General features: G+C 49.6%; 1 long non-coding RNA gene and 1 other non-coding gene across 2 annotated transcripts; one reads left to right on the top strand and one right to left on the bottom strand.

The window, feature by feature from the left end:
* Window positions 1–2,971: 2,971 nt before the first annotated feature.
* On the top strand, window positions 2,972–3,044 carry TRNAG-CCC. Its single transcript has one exon. It is a non-coding gene; the product is annotated as a tRNA-Gly (tRNA).
* Window positions 3,045–15,635: 12,591 nt separating this feature from the next.
* LOC113905126 lies at window positions 15,636–18,118 on the bottom strand. The gene is made up of 2 exons (XR_003514600.1): window positions 17,068–18,118; window positions 15,636–16,130 (listed from the first exon to the last, which is right to left on the bottom strand). It is a non-coding gene; the product is annotated as an uncharacterized LOC113905126 (long non-coding RNA).
* Between the last annotated feature and the right edge of the window lie 1,261 nt (window positions 18,119–19,379).

Genomic DNA, 19,379 nt, shown 5'->3' with positions numbered 1-19,379 from the left:
GGGCTCATTTACTATAATTATCTCTTTAAAGGCCCCCATTTACAAACCCATCAAGTAAAGTAACATTCTGAGGTACTGCTGCTGCTGCTGCTGCTAAGTCGCTTTAGTCGTGTCCGACTCTGTGAGACCCCACAGACGGCAGGCCACCAGGCTCCGCCGTCCCTGGGATTCTCCAGGCAAGAACAATGGAGTGGGTTGCCATTTCCTTCTCCTAGGGATTAGGAATTCAACATATGACTTTGGTGGGAGGGGCATTATTCAGCCACGTAACAGAGTTTTCTTCCTTTTATGTATAAGGAAACCGATACCCAAAGGGATTAAGTAACTCTCTGTTACTGTGTGAGCTGCTGTAACAGAGCTAGCATAGACTGGGTGGTTTCAACAACAAGAATTCATTTTTCAGAGTTCTGGAAGCTTGGGAAGTTCAAGATCAAGTCATCTGCAGGTACATGTCTGAAGATAGCTGCTTTCTCGATGTCCTCACAGGGCCAAGAGAGAGGCAGTGTCTCATGTTTCTTCTTATGAGGGCACTAGTCCCATTCATGAGGTCTCCACCCTCCACCATCTAATTACCTCCCAAAGGTTCCACTTCCAAAAAGCAAACTAGGCTTCAACATATGAATTTGGGGGTCAGAATCTAAAGCCCTTGCCATGGTCACTCAGGCAGCAGGTTGAGAAGTAAGGTCTTCTGACCCCAAGTCCTGCTGATTTCTGTTCCACCCACAGCCTCTGTTCCCTGGGCTTCTCTAAGAGCCCTCTGTTCCCACTGTCATTTTCCCACCGTTTCATTTCCTACAAAGTGACATATCTCTATGTGGCACGTGAACACGGGTGGTCAGGGCCACATAACTGGAGGACCCGGGGTCTGGAGTTCCGAGGCCAGTCTAGGCAGCCGCAGTGGTTGGCAGGGGCGGAGGTGAGGCTGCAGGATAAAGAAGAGGCCAAGGGTCTGGATCTTGGAGCCAAACCATCTAGGTTCAAATCCAGGTTCACTCATTCTCTGACCCTGTGGTCTCGGCCAAGTTACTCAACCCCTCAGTGCCTCAGTTTTCCCATCTGTAAAATGGTGATAATAACTGTACCCACATCATCGTTTACTGAGTCGATTAGATGAGTCAATATGTGAACAGCAGCCAGCACTTAGTATGCTGTGAATGAGTGACAGCAATGATGATCATGACTACCATTTTCTAGGGATGAGGTTTCCTCAGTCTGGTATTCTCCACGTTCTGTTGAGTGACATTGCTCTGAGGCAGGAGTGGGCCTGGATTCCTGTTGGAGGCTTGTGGGAGGGAAAGCAGAGGCTGAGTTGGACGGGCGTCTGGATTACGCCCTGATCTCAGGCGTAATGACACTTGCCCTCACCTTAGAGCCAGGAGACCCAAGGGCCTTGGGGTTTCCAGCTGGCAGTGTCTGCAGAGATTTCTGTGGCCATCCCTCTGCCTCCAGGCAGCCCTTTTGCATATCCTCTGCTAGGACGAGGCCTTGAAGAGCTGGGTGACAGTGTGTGGCTGCCAAGAAGCTTTATGGTGCCTCACACTAGCTGTGACTTCTATTTCGGGACCCACAAAGGTCAAAGTCAATCCCTGCCTGCAGGAATGACAAGACGCGTGCGGGGAGCAGCTGGGTTCCCCAGCCTCCTGGGTCCCACTAACCTCGAGGCACGAACCTCGAGGCACGAACCTCGAACCCATCAAGCACAGGGGTTGACATAAACTCCAGGGCTGAGCCCCAAGGCGCTGCTCTGTGCAGAATCCCCAGTGAGTCCCAAATGGAGAGAAATACAACTTCTCACAGCTCATTCTGGGCCCTGCCCGCCTCCCCCTTCTCCATCACGCAGCCAATGGAAGAGCGTAGCTAACAGTTAAATACAGTAGCAGTTTAAAACCACCCCGCCTGCCTGCCCAGGCTGCTGTTGGCCCTGGCGGGCCTGGACTCCCCATCCAGCCTGATATTGGCACTGGAAACTGACTCACAAAACACCCTGTAAAAGACGCCCCAGGGGCCAGTGGGCCAGGACCACGACCGGGCCGCGTCCTGCCCCCACGCCTTCTCGCTTTCACCGGAGCTTGCTTTTGCTTCACCCCATTTCCTGGGAGCCTTGAAGATTTATGGTGGCCCAGCTGGCCTACTTGACTTTCAGGTAGAGCGATCTCAGGGTGCTGATGGAGATCCTACCCAGACACTGGGCAGAGAAAAGCCAGTTGAGGTGGACGGGAAGGCACACCCTTGGGATCAGAAGTCTCGGGTTTCAATCCCGGGCCTGCTGCCTCCTGGCCGCGAAATCAATGGTCCTCAAACTCTGGTGCCTGAGCAGCAGCATCTGCATCGCTTAGGAACTTCTTGAAACACCAGTCAACAGGCCCCACTCCAGACCCACTGAGTCGGAAACTTAAGCTGGAACCCCGCCATCTGAGCTTTAACAAGTCCTCCAAGTGACGCCAGTACTCGCTGAAGCTCCAACCACTGTCTTAACTCATCTCCTTGTCTGAGACTCACTTTCCTAGTCTGGAAAATGGGAAGAAGACATACGTTTTCCAGGTGTTGTAGTTAATGAGATTATGGTACATGACAGACAAGCATCTCCTTGTCACAGAGAAGACGCCCACAAGCGTTACTGCTGGAGGGCTGGGGATGCGGGATATTGCTGGCATCTGAGCCCCCACCCACACTCGATGCAGGAGGCTGCCTCTCACTTGGCCTTGGCTCTGAGGGATTCTCAAGTCAGACCTCATCTCACGAACCATCCGTGGGACTGAGTGAGCGGATGACACCAAAGGCCTAGCAAAGTCACAGGCTGGAAGGAGCAAGAAGGCAGAAGAAGAGGCGCGGTGGAGTTAGAGATCCAAAGAGAACAGGAGAAGGTGTGAGTAAAACAGAGAAGTCGTGCTGGTAACTGTGAGATGTCACACTCATTTGGTTGGCTTTGGTGCCAGGGGTCACTCATTTGGAAAAATACTTGTGGGGAACTCCCCTGGTGGTCCAATGGCTAAGACTCTGCACTCCCAATGCAGGCGCCCCAGGTTCGATCCCTGGTCAGGGAACTGGATCCCACATGCCACAATTAAAGCTCCTGAATGCTGCAATGATCATCGATGATCTTGTGTGCTGCAACGAAGACCTGGCTCAGCCAATAAAAAAATTTTTAGGAAAGAAAAAGAAAAACACCTGTGGTCCTAGAGCTGTCACCAAGGAGAAAGGCCTCGTGTGTCATTGCCTCCACACAACCCAGTGTGTACCCCGTCCTGCCACAATCTCCCATGTTACCTGCCTCTGGGTTGAAACACCCTGCTCCCCATCTTTGTCATCAGGAAAGTGCTTACTAAGCATCTTCTCTGTGTAGGATGCCAACGAGGTATTTTTAAAGGGAGGTGACATGTTCTCTGCCCTCTAAGGGATTACTTGGCTGGTAACTTCCAAAGAAAAATATGTTCTGGCATCTAAGACAACCCATAGCCCTTACCAGAAGCTGCACTGGCCACAGAGTGTCTGTTGGGTTAGGTGTGGTCCTGCGGGGCTGTCTTTATATATATGTGAGAAAGAGGAGGAGAGAAGGGAGTGGGCTGCAGACCCCACCTCTCCTGGAATACCGTGTGACATGTCTGCTTCTCTTATGCTTCAGCACCTGGTGCTAGTGGTAAGGAACCCGCCTGCCAATGCAGGAGACTCAAGAGCTGCAGGTTTGATCCCTGGGTCAGGAAGACCCCCTGGAGGAGGGCATGGCAACCCACTCCAGTACTCTGGCCTGGAGAATCCCACAGACAGAGGTGCCTGGTGGGCCACAGTCCATGGGGTCGCAAAGAGTTGGACATGACTGAAGCGACTTAGCACACACACACACCTGGCTCTCCCAGACATCAGGTAACAACCACATTTCAGAGGCAGTGGGAATCCAGAATCCTAGGATCCCAGGGCAGGCAAACAACTTACATCTTTGTCTATCCATCTTTTTGCCTCTAGGCAGGACAGTCATCAGATAATCCTGAGAGAGAATTGTCCATTCTTTTTGATAATGTTCTCCATAACCTTCTGAGTTTGAGTGGTCCATGTTACCAAAAAATAATCATAAAAGTTGCTACTATTTTTAATCCACTGAGCTATGTGTATGGTCTTGCATACACATAATCTGTTGTTCTCACCATTGCACTGAAGAGTGGAGCTATTCAGCTTTGTTTTTTTAGTGAGAAAAACTAAAGCTGAGAGGGGTCATGTTACCTGCCCAAGGGCACATGAGAAGGAGTAGGTTCAGAGTTTGAACCTGGTTCTCTCTAATTCCAATGCTCTTTCCACAGTATTGCCCAACTGTAAAACTTGCCCTGTCTTATCACTCATGAATTTATTCAGTTAACAAATATTTTTGAGCACCTGCTTTATGCCAAGCATTGTGCCAGCAGAACAGCTAAATGGAATTCCTTCTATTTTTATATAAGCTAACTCTTATTTACCCTTGTTATTAGGGAAAAAGACGCAGGTTGATCAACAAGTGATTATTTGGGGGGTGAGTCAAACATGCTGGTGTTGTTCAGTCGCCAAGTCCTGTCCAACTCTTTGCGACCCCATGGACTGCAGCACATCACGCTCCTCTGTCCTCTACTATCTCCCAGAGTTTGCTCAAATCCATGTCCATTGAGTTGGTGATGCTAGCTAACCATCTCATCCTCTGCCACCCCCTTCTCCTCTTGCCTTCAATCTTCCCCAGCAAACATGGAAACATGACAAATGCAAATAAGATGCTTTAGGCCCTTAATTCTCTCTTGCTTGTTGTTCCCACACAGCTTTCCACCAGCTTGAGAGGCAGATCAGAGTTATTTATGAAAAGAAAGGGGAACCATGGGAAGTCTTCAAGGGCAAGGATGAGAGGGTGCTGTACAGGGCACACTCCTAGTGTTTGGAAGTGAGATGGTTATCTCAGTTCAGTCACTTCAGTTACTCAATTGTGTCCGACTCTTTGTGACCCCATGGACTGCAGCAGCAAGGCTTCCCTGTCCATCACCAACTCCAGGAGCTTGCTCAAACTCATGTCCTTTGAGTAGGTGATGCATCCAACCATCTCATCCTCTGTCAACCCCTTCTCTTGCCTTCAATCTTTCCCAGCATCAGGGTCTTTTCAAATGAGTCAGTTCTTCTCATCAGGTGGCCAAAGTATTGGAGCTTCAGCTTTAGCATCAGTTCTTCCAATGAATATTCAGGACTGATCTCCTTTAGGATGGACTGGTTAGATCTCCTTGCAGTCCAAGGGACTCTCAAGAGTCTTCTCCAACACCATAGTTTAAAAGCATCAGTTCTTCGGCACTCAGCTTTCTTTATAGTCCAACTCTCACATCCATACATGACTACTGGAAAAACCATAGCTTTGACTAGATGGACCTTTGTAGGCAAAGTAATGTCTCTGATTTTTAATATGCTGTGTAGGTTGGTCATAGCTTTTTTTTTTTCCCAAGGAGAAAGCGTCTTTTAATTTCATGGCTGCAGTCACCATCTGCACCAAAATAAAGTCTGTCACTGTTCCCATTGTTTCCCCACCTATTTGCCATGAAGTGATGGGACCAGATGCCATGATCTTAGTTTTCTGAATGTTGAGTTTTAAGCCAGCTTTTTCACTCCCCTCTTTCATTTTCATCAAGAGGCTCTTTAGTTCTTCTTCACTTTCTGCCATAAGGGTGGTGATCTGTGATTCTGAGGTTATTGATATTTCTCCTGGCAGTCTTGATTCCAGCTTGTGTTTCATCCTCATTGGAAAAGACTCTGATGCTGGGAGGGATTGGGGGCAGGAGGAGTAGGAGACGACAGAGGATGAGATGGCTGGATGGCATCACCGACTCAATGGACGTGAGTTTGAGTGAACTCTGGGGGTTCGTGATGGACAGGGAGGCCTGACGTGCTGCAGTTCATGGGGTCGCAAAGAGTCGGACATGACTGAGCAACTGAACTGAACTGAACTGAACTGTGCTTCATCCAGCCTGGTATTTCACATGATGTATTCTGCATTTAAGTTAAATAAGCAGGGTGACAATACACAGCCCAGATGTACTCCTTTCCCAATGTGGAACCAGTCTGTTGTTCCATGTCGAGTTCTAACTGTTTCTTCATGACCTGTATACAGATTTCTCAAGAGGCAGGTCAGGTGGTCTGGCATTCCCATCTCTTGCAGAATTTTCCACAGTTTGTTGTGATTCACACAGTCAAAGGCTTTGGCATAGTTAATAAAGCAGAAGTAGATGTTTTTCTGGAACTCTCTTGCTTTTTCTACGATCCAATGGATGTTGGCAATTTGAGTTTTTGTTCTTCTGCCTTTTCTAAATCCAGCTTGAACATGTGGAACATCTGGATGGTTATCCAAGTTTATCTAAGTATTCCTTAGCTAACAGGTGTTCCCAATCCCTTCCCTTTCTAGATCCTGCAAAAGAAAGAGAGAAAGATGGGGAGAGTTTGTTCTGAGATGGACTGGAAGTTCCACAAGGGCAGACCGAGGGCAGGAGGAGAAGTGGGCAACAGAGATGAGATGGTTGGATGGCATCATTGACTCAGTGGACGTGAGTTTGAGCAAACTCCAGGAGATAGTGAAGGACAGGGAAGCCTGGAGTGCTGCAGTCCATGGGGTCCCGAAGAGGTGAACACGACTGAGTGGCTGAACACGACTGAGTGGCTGAACAATAATGTTAAGTAGCAACAACGGCAGTGTTAAGTCCTGTCCTGGATAGCTGTGCCATGGTTGCATAAAAGCTTAACATCAGGGGAAGCTGGTATGTGGGAAGTCTTTGTACTATTTTTTTTCACCTTTTCTGTAAGTCTAACGTTGGTTGGAAATAAGTTTAGAAAACAAGGAAGTCTTATTAGGAGTTTCACTGATTGCTTCTTTTCCATCTCTCTTTTGGCCTCTGTCATTTTCTACGTCTTTCTATGGTCCTTTTTGACTATCTCCTTGCCTTTCCTCTCTGCCCATTTCCCTTTCTTAGTCTCTGTTTCTGCCCTTCATTTCTCCTTCCCACAAAAAATCTGCTCTCCTTCCAGATTTCTCCTCCCCACATGTAAACACCTAATCAGTCACTGAATTCTCTTAATTAGACTTCCTGAATATCCGTCAGCAATTCCCTCCTCTCCGGTGTGGCTTCCAAGGCTCCTGGGTTGCACCATCATCACCCACACCCTGATTATTCCAAGGGCCCCCTCGCTGGATTTGCCACCTCAGGGATGGGCTCCAGCTGGTTCATTCTCCTCACTGGGCAACTCTGATTCACTCCAGCCCCTGATTCACACCATCACTGTATCTGCATCACCTACTGAAAAAAGCCCAAGTAAAGGATCATCATACTCTGGTCCCTATTTCCTCAACTTCAATTCCCCGCCAGTGGTTTCACTAAGTCCCAATTCAAAGTCTGTCTGACAAGTGCTTCTGCACACAACGGAAAGAACAGTGATGCTTTATCCTGCTGCTTCTGCTGTGCTGCTTCAGTCGTGTCCGACTCTGTGCGACCCCATAGACGACAGCCCACCAGGCTCCCCGGTCCCTGGGATTTTCCAGGCAAGAACACTGGAGTAGGGCGCCATTGCCTTCTCCTTATCCTGAATAAAAGAGGGCTATTACATGTGAAGTTGAGGTTCCTGGCCTGGTTGTACAGAGACATGAGGGGAGGGAGGAGGGAGAAGAGAGAGGTTTTCCATTTCAGTGTTGGTAGAGGACTCTGAGGCAGGAGGGAAGGGAGGCGTCTCAAACCTTCTCAGAATCATGGTCTTGATGGGCTTGGCTGGGGCTGTGCTGAGATTCCCAGAGATGCCAGAGCAGCCTGTCTTCATACGGATTAAGAAATGGACTGGGATGCAAGCAAAGGTCACGACTGCATCCTTCCATGTCTGTATATTGTCTCTTTCATTCACAAGCTTTCAGCAAAGCCACCTCCAACCCACTGGAACCAGCTCAACACACAGTTTAAAAGCCCACAGATCCATCAGTACGTACATGATGATGGTGAAAGTCACTCGCCCATGTCCAACCCTTTGTGACCCCACAGACTGTAGCCCGCCACCCTCCTCTGTCCATGGAATTCTCCAGGCAAGAATACTAGAGTGGGTAACCATGCCCTTCTCCAGGGGATCTTCCCAACCCAGGAACTGAACTCGGATCTCCTGCATGGCAGGCCGATCCTTTACTGTCTGAACCACTAGAGAAGCACCAAGTACGTACATATTCCTGGCTTTATAGCGACCTCCTCCATCCTCAAGGTTTTATGTTTCAACAACACCAAACACATTGCAATGCAGTAGCCACTGGAGGCAAGGAAGCCAGAGGGCTCATGGGTTTGTGTCCACCAGTCATTGGTTATGGGCTACCCCTACTGGGGTCTGAGTCCGGCTGTATTAGATGAAAAGCCCAGGGATGACTTCACTGATGACATTTGAATCACATCCTTCAGGAAGAGCAAGCAAACTACCCAGGTGGCCCTAATGTCCATCACAACACCCGGCCGAAAGCAGACCCTCTGTACGCTTTGCTGAATAGATGAATCGATGGACGAATGACGAACGACGCTCAGTGCTCCTCTTCCTCTGCGTGGGAAGGCTGCTGGACTCCAGGCCCCCACCCCGAGGTCCAGATCTGATGTTGCAGCATCCACTTGCAAGCCTCTTTCGGCATCTCTCCTGCTGACCGCCGAGAGCCGGAAGAGGAATGAGCACCCTGGGTCCCTGAGCATCCTCGTGAGGAAAGCACTCCAAGTGGTGGAGAGTTGCAAACTTGCTGGGTGTGTGTGGGCTGCCTCGGGAGCAACAAATGAGCCTGTGCAGATGGCGCTGAGATAAACGGCGCCATCTTTTTACTGTAGCAGTACAGTCGTAATTTTCCAGAGACATTTATTAGGTGGCGTCTCCCTTCTGCGGGCCTGTGCTGTGGCTGGTGCACAGACCGCTGCCAGCAAGGTGGAGTGAGGTACCCAGCGCTGATGGCATGATGGGAACCCGGAGCGCTCACATTCCTTTCCTCCCATCCTTGCTTCTAACAATTTATAGGTTTGTCTGATTCTTGCATAGCTGTGTCTCTCTAGTCATCTGTATTCTTTGCGAGTATTCCCTGCTGTGGCATATCCTAAGAGAACTCCATCAAATAATTATCTTCCCTTTTATTTATTCTCCTTCTTTTCACTGGATCTGCATCACTATAAAATATTCGATGGCCTCCTCAGAAAGCCTTCCCTGTGATTGTAAAGTGTATTTATGTACAGTGGTAAATCTGCACCCGGCAGCTCTTCTTCAGCACTTGCTGGGTCAGACAGGGCTCAGGGCCCGAGGTGGGTTCCCACCACCTTCTGTTGGGAGAAGACCTGGGCTCTGCCTACCTGCTGCAGGGGCATGGAGAAGCCAGGTCAAGAGCTTATATCCAGGGACTTCCCTGGTGGTCCAGTGGCTAAGATTCCACATTCCCATGGCAAGGGGCCCAGGTTCAATCCCTGGTCAGGGAACTAGATCCCACAAACTGCAGCTAAGGGTTCACATGCTCGTTCTAAAGATCCCCCAGGGCGCAATGAAAATCGAGGATCCTGCGTGCCGCAGCTACAACCTGGCACAGCCAAATTAAATAAATGGACAGATTTTTTTTTTTTTAAATGAGCCTATGTTCAGCTGGTACCCCTGACCTGGAGGATGTAGCCTATCCCCTAGGGCCTGTGGATCTTTGCCCAGGACCCCCAGGGAGCCCCGTGTGCCACTGGGAACCTTGGTCCAACTTTCCCCACTTCTCAGAGTCTGGAGAAAGCGAGGCTCACTGGGGGACCACTGTAGCTGAGTGTCTGGGTGTCTTGCTAGGGCTCAGGGGCCTGCTTGCCCTGGGATTCTCCATGCCTCTCAAGTGCACACCGCTTCTTTAACTCGACTGATAGCTCCCTGCGGGCAGGCACAAGATCCTTGTTTTTTTTCCCAAGCCTCTAGCACACAGCTGGGTGATCAGCTCACAATTAACAGGAAGCACTTATTGCTTCCAGGCCTTTTCTAGGAAACATTCTCTAATAAGGTCCTTTCTTCCACGAATCTTATGCTATAATAACTTTAATAAACAGCTTTATAATTTTGTGAGAGTATCTCCAACTAGATGGCAAGCTCCTGTAGCATCTTATTCCTTCAGAACTGTGAGTCTCCTCTGGGGGCCCCCAGCCCCTTCATATCCACTATATGAACACAAATTCTAGATCTTCTTTTGCTCTTGTTTTATCTTCCCAGTGCCCCAGAATATATAACTTGAAATTTTTTTAAAAAGTTCTCTCTAGAAAGAGTACACTGAGTCAAGACACCTGGAGTCCAGTCAGTTTTGACACCGCCCTTCTGAGGAAGAGTCACAGAACTTTTCTGGCTTTCATTTTCCTCATCTATAAATATGGAAATGCCATCAAGTTACAGAAACGAAATATTGGAAGGCCACTGTCATCTCTCTGCCTCCAGATGTGTATCTGTCTAACTGAAGACGCCACCAGAGATGGAAATTCAACAGCCTTACTTGGGCCCTTGACCCAGGGATTGGTTAACCACCCCAGAGTGAAGAATACCTTCCTTCTGCTTCTCCATCTTGCTCACTGTTTAAGCAGATTCTCAAGTGTTCTGTCAACTGCTTACCAAGGACAGTGTGGGTATTTCTCCTTCTACAGTCTGGAGCTGAGTGGGGAGGTTAGAGCAAGCGTGAAGTCAGGGTGCAGAGCCATCCAGGGAAATGGTTTTCTATTCACTGCTCTGTCAGGATCCCCTGAGCAACTTCAACACCTACTCTTAGATCGGCCAGATTAGGGTCTTTATGGTGGGGTCTCCCTAGTTGATTCTGAAGTTCCATCAGGGTTAGAGAAGGCCTGCGGGGTTCCTATGGCCATTCCTCAATTCCTTACCCCAACAGGGGAAAGCCTCTGGGGGTTCAGCTTCTATCACTGACCTTGGGAGGCAGGATTCATAGAGAAGGCAGCTGACAGCTTCCACTTCAGGACCACAACCATGGCTGAGCATCACAGACCCGAGACAAGCCAGGGCAGTACAGAAGGGCTGCACCAGGAGAAGGGCTGAACGTGAGGCTGGTCCTGCCCTCTCCAGCAGATCATGAGGGTCTCAGACCCTACAAGTGCTGCCCGGAGGACCTGTCACCCAGACTGACCGCCTGGCTGGTGGATGGACACGTGTACTTTATCTCCTGGTCACTCGTGCAGTTTACTCCTCTGAGAATCAACTCACTCAGCTTCCTAAGTGTGTGCAGGGTGCTGCAAAGATCAGTCTTCTTGCCCTCCAGAAACTTAACCCTGATGGTAACGTCTCATCCTCCATGTCACCCACAAGCCATGAACTCTGCTGCGTGCACGGAATTTCCTGAAGCCACAGCTCAGGAGACTTGTCCCATAAGCCCTACTTCTGGGATTCCAGAGCCTGTCCAACAACCCAGAGGAGGCTGAAGCTAGTTTAATCCACAGCAGGAAAATGGGCTTTGTCCTAAGTCCCTTGGGAAGGATCTGCATGGCCATCCATGGTCATCGCTTCAGAGGTCTCACATCTGAGGCCAGGCCTGCCTCTGCCCCCTGGTTGGTCTTAATGACCTTCCAGATTCTTCGGTACATTTTTGGTTTTCCCAGCTTCACCGTCCCAAGCTCCTTCCATTGTTTTCTTATTTGTTTATTTATTTACTTTTGGCTGTGCTGGATCTTCATTTCTGTGCCTGGGCTTTCTCTAGCTGCGGTGAGTGGGGGCTACTCCCTAGATGTGGTGTGCGCGCTTCTCATTGCAGTGGCTTCTCTTGGTCCTAGGGTGGGAGGGCTTCAGTAGTTGTGGTGCCTGGGTCAGTAGTTGTGGCACACAGGCTTAGTTCCCCTGTGGCATGAGGGATCTTCCCGGACCAGGGATCGAACACACATCCCCCGCACTGGCAGGTGGATTCTTAACCATTGGACCTCCAAGGAAGTCCTCCACTGTCTTCTTGATTTATGGGAAGACTCCTTATTCCTCATACCGACTCCCACCTCTCAGCCTGCCACATTCACTCTCTCTGAGCACAGGAAGGCCTGGCACACAGAGCCGTGCTGGGTTTCTCCTGGCAGACTGCTCTCCTGGAAAGGACATTTCTGAGCTGCTCTGAGAACCATAGCCTGGGCATCCACAGTGGGATGTAGGCTGTGGATGGGGGGACCGCAGCCTCGGAGCGTTCTCTCCCCACACCTGGCTTGACCTGCTCTGGGAGACTCTTTCTATGCCTGATCCTTCTCCTCCATCCTGGCCAGGGTGGATGGGTGGGCAAGACTGTTGCAAGCTCCAACAAGCGGGGGTGGGTGAGGCGGGCTTTGGAGGGGTGGGCGCCTCCCCTCCGGCTCCTCTCCTGTTGCCGTGTGCCTCTGTCGCCCAGGGACCAGACACCACTGAAAGTTCAGCAGCAGCTGTTCGGCATTTACATTTTCCACAATGCAAGGTTATTTGACTGCCACGATTTGATCTTTTCTAGTTAATAACCTTGACTTATGGAATAACAGCAGCAGTGGCTCAGCTCCTTTTCCTGCCAGGATTCCCGCTGCTGGTGAGCACACACCCCTCTCTCCACGACCCTCTGTCTTCTTGTCCCACAGGGAAGGGGACCCTGCAAGACTGGAGAGTTCCAACACCCTGCGCCTGTGCCCAGGCCTCCTCGCAGCATCTCCCCAGCTCCCTGTCTTCATGGACCAGGATCCTCGGCTCTGGTCCCTTTCTTTGGGTACCACCCCTTTCCTGCCTCTCGCCGTCTTCCTCCATCCAGAGCCACAGGTAGAACGGGTTGCAATCTTGATCCCTCTCCTCCCTGTGCATCCTTCCTGGCAAGGGTTAACTGTGTGTATAAAATTGATTGCGATTTTAGTAATTCGGTATAATCACAGTCTACCAGCAGGTTGCTCTTCCAGCAGGAGGGTTTGGAATTATTTTCTGGAGTTTGCAATATAGAACTTAAATTAAGCCTCAGAAGTCAGGGGAGCTCCGTAGCATCCCTAATGTGGTGCTAAATTCTCAGCAGCACAGTCTCTGTATTAAAGCCTTTGCTGGCAATTAGGTTCATTAACTATCACAATACCTTATTTATTACTCGTCGTGCCATATGGTTTCCCAGCTAAAGAATGGCGCCCGTTCTCCTACAGACCATTTGGCATCATAAAAATGTTAACAAATAATATTATGGCTCTCGGGGGCACGAGGCCTCGCTGGGTTGTGGGTCTGAGCGGCGGGAGAGAATATGAAAACATTTTTCTTCTATGGCGAAATAAAAAATTCCTCCAGACAGAAGTATTCAAAGAATATAGCACTTGCATAACATAAATGGGAGTTTTATTTACTTCCGTAATGGTTAAGTCAATATTTGCCTTGGCTAGAACTTTCACTCATCTTCGTCTCCACTCTCTTTTGGGGCTGTTTTCCCTTCCGTGGTTCCCCTTTTTCCTTCTCTACTTCCACGGCATGAAGCCAGCTCTGGCCTGCACCCCCCAAGGCGAGGGGGTGAGCTGCCCGAGCCGCGAGGGTTGCACGCGGGATTCTCCCATGACTCACCCGATTTCACGCTCCATCGAAGCTCAGCCACCTGGATGTAGCTAGCTGCCTTTTCTGCTCGAACCCCATCTCGGGCCTTCATCTCCCACTGCGATCTTCGGCGAGTGTTTTCAGCAGAAATAGGGAAGTTGACACATGTGCCAGTGTTGGCCCCTTATGCAAAAACATTCTGCGGCCGAGGTCCTGCCAGTCATCCTCCTGGGGAAGGTGGGCAGGCACGGGGGTGGCAGGAAGTGAAACCTCAGGAAGATAGGAGAGAGGTGCCTCAGAGGGCAAAGCATTCCGCTGTTCCTTAGGCTCTGGATGTGGAAGTACAAGGCAGATGCCTGCGGGTGACTAACAAAAATCAGAGGGGCACGCCCTGCCCGCTCTTCAGTGTGCACAAAGCAGGCGCTCAGCGGTCCGGGCTCCCTCTTCCTGGCCTTGGTCTGTCTCTGAAGTGGGCAGTAACCAATCAGGGTACCCGAGATGACTTGATGATTTACCTTCTCCCCAAAGGCTCCTTCATCCTGGATGAAGATGTTCTTTGGGAAGCAATATAATTTAATGACTAATATTATAAACACTGGAACCAGATTCCCTAAGTCTTGAATCCTAGAGCTGCCATCGACCAGCTGCGTAAACCTTTAGGGGCTCAATGCCTTCATCTGTACAATAGGGGTTATATTAGTACCCACCCCCACAGTGTTGCTCCAAAAAACTCAATGAGTTGGTTTCTCGAAAGGTCAGGACAGTGGCTGGCACCCAAGTGCTATGCAGAGGCAGCTGTGATTCCGAACCATTCTCTTGGGTTATCTATCTTCATTCTTTGTTCTCATATTTCCTTTTACTCCTTTGAGGTATTGGAAAGAAAATAACTCCACGGTCACACTGCATTATCCCCAAACCCTGATTCTGACCCTGAGATCAAGCCTCGTGGACAGGGGCATTGCCAGGATGGCATTTGCTCCCATTCACACACCATTTCCTCCGCTGTGATGACACAATGTCCTCTGAGGCTCACAAACGCAGTGACCTCCCTGAACACCCTGCTCATGTTACCCGCTACCAACCACAGTGGACCACGGCTGATGGACACCTGATTAGAATCTTATTAGACTGAGAATGTCAGGCCGGATGGGACCTTAGAGCTGACCAGAGAAGGTAACGACATGGCCACAGTTGTACAGCTAGAAAAGGGTGCAAGCAAGTCCCTAGTCTCAATCCCCACCCCCAGCTCCATGCTGCAGACCAGTGAGGAAGGGACCAGAGTGCAGCAGAGGAGAACTTGAAACTGAACAAATTCCATTAAGTGTCAATTACATGCAAAGCACAGAAAGGATCAGGCCCCCTGTTGGAATGAGTGGATGAAGCTCACTCTGGGATGAGCTCACTGCAGCATGGCAACGCCATGAGCGCTGTCCCTCAAAGAGCTGGGCCCCAGAGGCCCTGGAAAGAAGCAGGCTCATCTGGGCAAGGTTAGCATCACAGGAAGCCTGGTTCTGTTCCCATGAGTTGGTTTCACAATCTGAGGTGTGGGTGGCTCAGTTGGTTCCTGGATAATCTCTCCCTCTGTCCAAAGGCATGTGGCTTCCTTTCCTGCTAGTTTTCTCCTTCTAGCTCCAGTGGTTTCCCCTTTACTTCTCCAAGAGGGGGCCCCCTGAGGGAAACTCCTTCTAGGAGGAAAGGTGCAGGGTCTCTGGTTATGCAGTGGCAACGTGCAAAGGCATGTGTGTATGTGTGCATGTGCGTATACATGATGCACATGTGTGCACATGAATGTGTTGTGTGTTTATGTACATGTGTGCATATATTACATTGTGTGCATGCATGTTGTGTTTGCATATGTGTGGGTGTGCATGTGTAGGGGTGTGCACACACTCTCACACGCAGAGACAAGCAAGCATTATACCTCAGTCTGGGCACAACCCAGTGATACATTCTCCCAGGAAAAGTCGTCAGATTTCCAGGGCTCACATTTCACGTTCCAGGTCCGCCACTTACTGTGTGCCTTTGGGCACATCTCCCAATACCTTCTAACCTCATTTTTCTCATTTGTAAATGGAGATAATAAAAGGATTTGCCTCAGCACATCGCTGTGATGGTTAAATGATACATGCAAAAAGCTTGGAACACGATCCTGTAATGTGCCTTCAAGAAACACTATTTATTATGTATTTATACAGCTATTACTATAATCATTAACATTATGTAGGATCATCTAATGGTTCTATCCATTTTATATCTACATGTCATAAACATATTTTTGTCTACGTATTATCTCATTTAGTCTTCACAACAACCTGGAGAACAGTCTCTTCTCCATTTTACAGAAGACACGACTAAGGCTCGGAGGGAGACGAGCTGGCAAACGCGAGCACAGTATGTGAGCGCATACCCTCCACCCTGTCTGGTGCTTGTTCTAAGGAAGGGTTTGCCTTTCCTCAGCTCCCTGGAAGGACAGGCACGGGACACGCAAGGTTCCACTTCCTGGGAACTCCGTGAGGGCTGAGCCACCCCCACAGCCTGTCCAACTCCTGAGGGTCACGCTGCACCCCTGAGGTCACCCCAGCACAGCTCCCTGGGCAAGTCCAGGAAGGGATGGGTCTCCCGGGGGCTGTGTCTTCCAGTCACACCTACAGGGATGGAGGACAGAAGACCTGGAGTAATGTACCAAAAGCTGAGACCATGAGGAAGAGAAAAGAGTAGAAGTGGAGGATCAGGAGATCGTTTTCAGGAACATTAGACAGAGACCAGCGAGAAGTGAGTAATTTTAATCCCATGCAGCTGCTGGAAATTAATTTTGCTGGAGCTGGCTCTTCTCCCTTCTACCCCATTTCACCGAGGGCCTGATGGAGTTTGGAGCCTGGAGAAAACCACCCAGCCCATCCAGGCAGCCATGAGCTCTGCAGCCTCAGGCCGACTCCCTACGCTGTAGCTGCTACCAGAACTGATGGGTAAACTGGAATTGTTTTTTTTTTTTTTTTCATTCGAGACTTTTTTCTTCTTAAGAGGGGACAAGGTGAGACCATAGGAAGAACCTCCCAAAAGCAAAGGGTGTGAACTATGTGACTACAGGAAAGGCTGTAAACCGTCTTCACTGACTCTTAAGGACAAATTGACATGACCCTTCGCTTCTTGAGTCTTTTCCTAGGGTCTGAGTCCCACCCAGATCTCTCACTGCATGTGGCCACACGCTCACGCACAGGGACCCCCACGGGATATTTTCAAAGGTTCCAAGTCTACCGCGCAAAGTAAGGATGAGAAGGCCTAGGTTGAAAACAAAACCCCAGCTGCCCACTCTGGCCCAGCGTCCTGTCAGTTCCACCATGTGACCACTAGAGGTCAGCAGGGTTTGGAGGAAGCGGCCGCGGGGGGCCGGCCAAACCCCGCCCGGCTCTGGGCTCTCGGGGCGCAGGGGGTGGGAGGGGGGTGCCGTCCAGCCTTCTCGCCCCCGCGGCCTGCAGCTAATGGAGGTCGGGTCCCCGGCTGAGAGCGGACACCGCGAGGGAGCGGAGGCGGCCTGCTGGCAGGATCAAGGCCTGTGAGCCAGGGAAGGTCAACTTCACTTACAAGATTTTTTAAAAACTGTTCCGATTAAAAGCTCTCAATCCCGGAGCAAGCGCCTCTCCACTTGGTCGCCAGCGAGCTCTGGTGCAGGTGGGCGTGCACGGCACACCGAGAGAGCCTCTATCAATTAAGAGAAACTATTTTGCTTTTTTGGTAGGAGGAGTCAGCGTTTGGATTCCAGAGGTTGTTTATTTTGACTCACTGTTGCTTTTGCTGGAGAAGAGCAAAGCCGAAAGTCCCTTTACTTTGGCTTAAGATGTGGCATGCAGAACCGCACAGAACCCGAATTTCAGATGAACAACCGGCCGTAAACCTGTGGTTCAATTTCTTTTGTCATGTCCAAGGATAATGTCAAGGGTGGACACATGTCCTCCTAAGAGAAGAGAAAGCTACGGTATTACCGCCTTCTGTTGACAATATTCCGTCTCAGAAATGAAAAATTCAGAGATCCCCTTGCTCTGCTTCCAGTTCCTCCTTCCTGTTCCGGCTCCTGGACACCCGGCGCACACTGCTCACGCCTGCTCCTGGGCTCCTACCGCAAGTCCTGTGGTAATAACTCTTTACGAAGTCCACTTGAGGGCAGAATGCGTTCCTGGCACAGAGCAGGTGTACAGTAAACATTTGTCGGATTATAATGCTTGTTGCCAGTCTTGTCTTCAGTCTAACTTGCATGGCATTTAAAAATCAATCCACAGGGAAAATGTTCAAGATCTTTTTTCTGTTCAACTCTAAAGACCCTGAAACATTTGTGGGAAGTTTTAAGTATACAAGTTTCTAAGTCTCACGCTCCTAAGAAACAATGACTGGGTATGTTTTAGAGTAGAGTTAAGGGACACGCATTTTTGGCGAAAGCCTCAGGTGATTCTGAAATTGTCAGGCCAGTGAGCTCTTCCCTCTCCCATCCCCCCAGTTCCTGGCTGGGCTCTTTACCCAACCTTGACTTCAGGCTGATCCAGAATGGGTTTTATGATCCCACAGTTGACTTGAATATTCAAAAAACTAAGATGGTGGCATCTAGTCCCATCACTTCATGGCAAATAGATGGGGAAACAATGGAAACAGTGACAGACTTTATTTTATTGGGTTCCAAAATCACTATGGACAGTGACTGCAGCCATGAAATTAAAAGACACTTGCTAGCTTGGAAGAAAAGTTGTGACAAACCTAGACAGCATATTAAAAAGCAGAGACATCACTTTGTCGACAGGGTCTGTATAGTCACAGCTATGGTTTTTCCAGTAGTCATGTATGGATGTGAGAGTTGGACCATAAAGAAGGCTGAACGCCAAAGAATAGATGCTTTCAAACTGTGGTGCTGGAGAAGGCCCTTTAGAGTCCCTTGGACTTCAAGGAGATCACACCAGTCAATCCTAAAAGAAATCAACACTGAATATTCATTGGAAAGACTGATGTGGAAGCTGAAGCTCCAATACTTTGGCTACCTGATGCTAAGAGCCAACTCACTGGAAAAGACCCTGATGCTGGGAAAGATTGAGGGCAGGAGAAGTGGGCGACAGAGGATGAGATGGTTGGTTGGCATCATTGACTCAGTGGACATGAGTTTGAGTGAACTCCGGGAGACAGTAAAGGACAGGAAAGCCTGGCGTGCTGCGGTTCATGGATTCACAAAAAGTTGGAGACGACTGAGCTATTGAACAACAGGGATTTCAGCCTTCCATTCAGCCAGCAGGGAGAACTGTGGCGTGCCATCCTCATTAGCAAAGAGAACCTCAGCTTCCAGTTTCTCTTCCACCTGGTCTGTTCACTTTCACCAGCACAGTTTCTTTCTTTAGTCCTCCTATTGTATCCTTCCCCTTTCCTTGGATTCATTTATCAACCCCAGCAGCTGGGGAGGGACAGACATGCTGGGCCTCCATCCCAGCACGGGGTAACCATTAAGGGGTCCTGGAAAACTACACTTGGGACCCTTGTACACTTAGGAACTTGTATTCTTATGTTCTGCATCTTAACCTGGTCCCTAATGGAATGAAAGAATTTAGAGCAGTCAGAGGATAAAGGGGCCTGAGGGACTAGACCAACCTGGTTCCCACCTGGTCACTGCCTGGACCTCCACCAAGACCCTATTCATGATCGCTCAAGAGGCTTAATTAGGATGAGTTATCTAGTCCACTCTGTCTTCTCACAAGGACACTGTCAGAAGGGTCACTTTGCAGGGAGCCATCTCCATGAGTCCAAGTAGGTTAGGGAGAAAGAAAGAAACTATAGTAAAAACAGCCGCAGTATTGGGCACTGACTGCACTGGACTAGGCACCTTACTAGACATTACAGTGAAACTCACATGACATCTTTCCACT

Source organism: Bos indicus x Bos taurus, chromosome 15 (genome assembly GCF_003369695.1).
Source record: "Bos indicus x Bos taurus breed Angus x Brahman F1 hybrid chromosome 15, Bos_hybrid_MaternalHap_v2.0, whole genome shotgun sequence".
NCBI lineage: Eukaryota > Metazoa > Chordata > Mammalia > Artiodactyla > Bovidae > Bos > Bos indicus x Bos taurus.
Note: the sequence above shows the minus strand (reverse complement) of the source record. Positions and strands in the feature narration are given on the sequence as shown.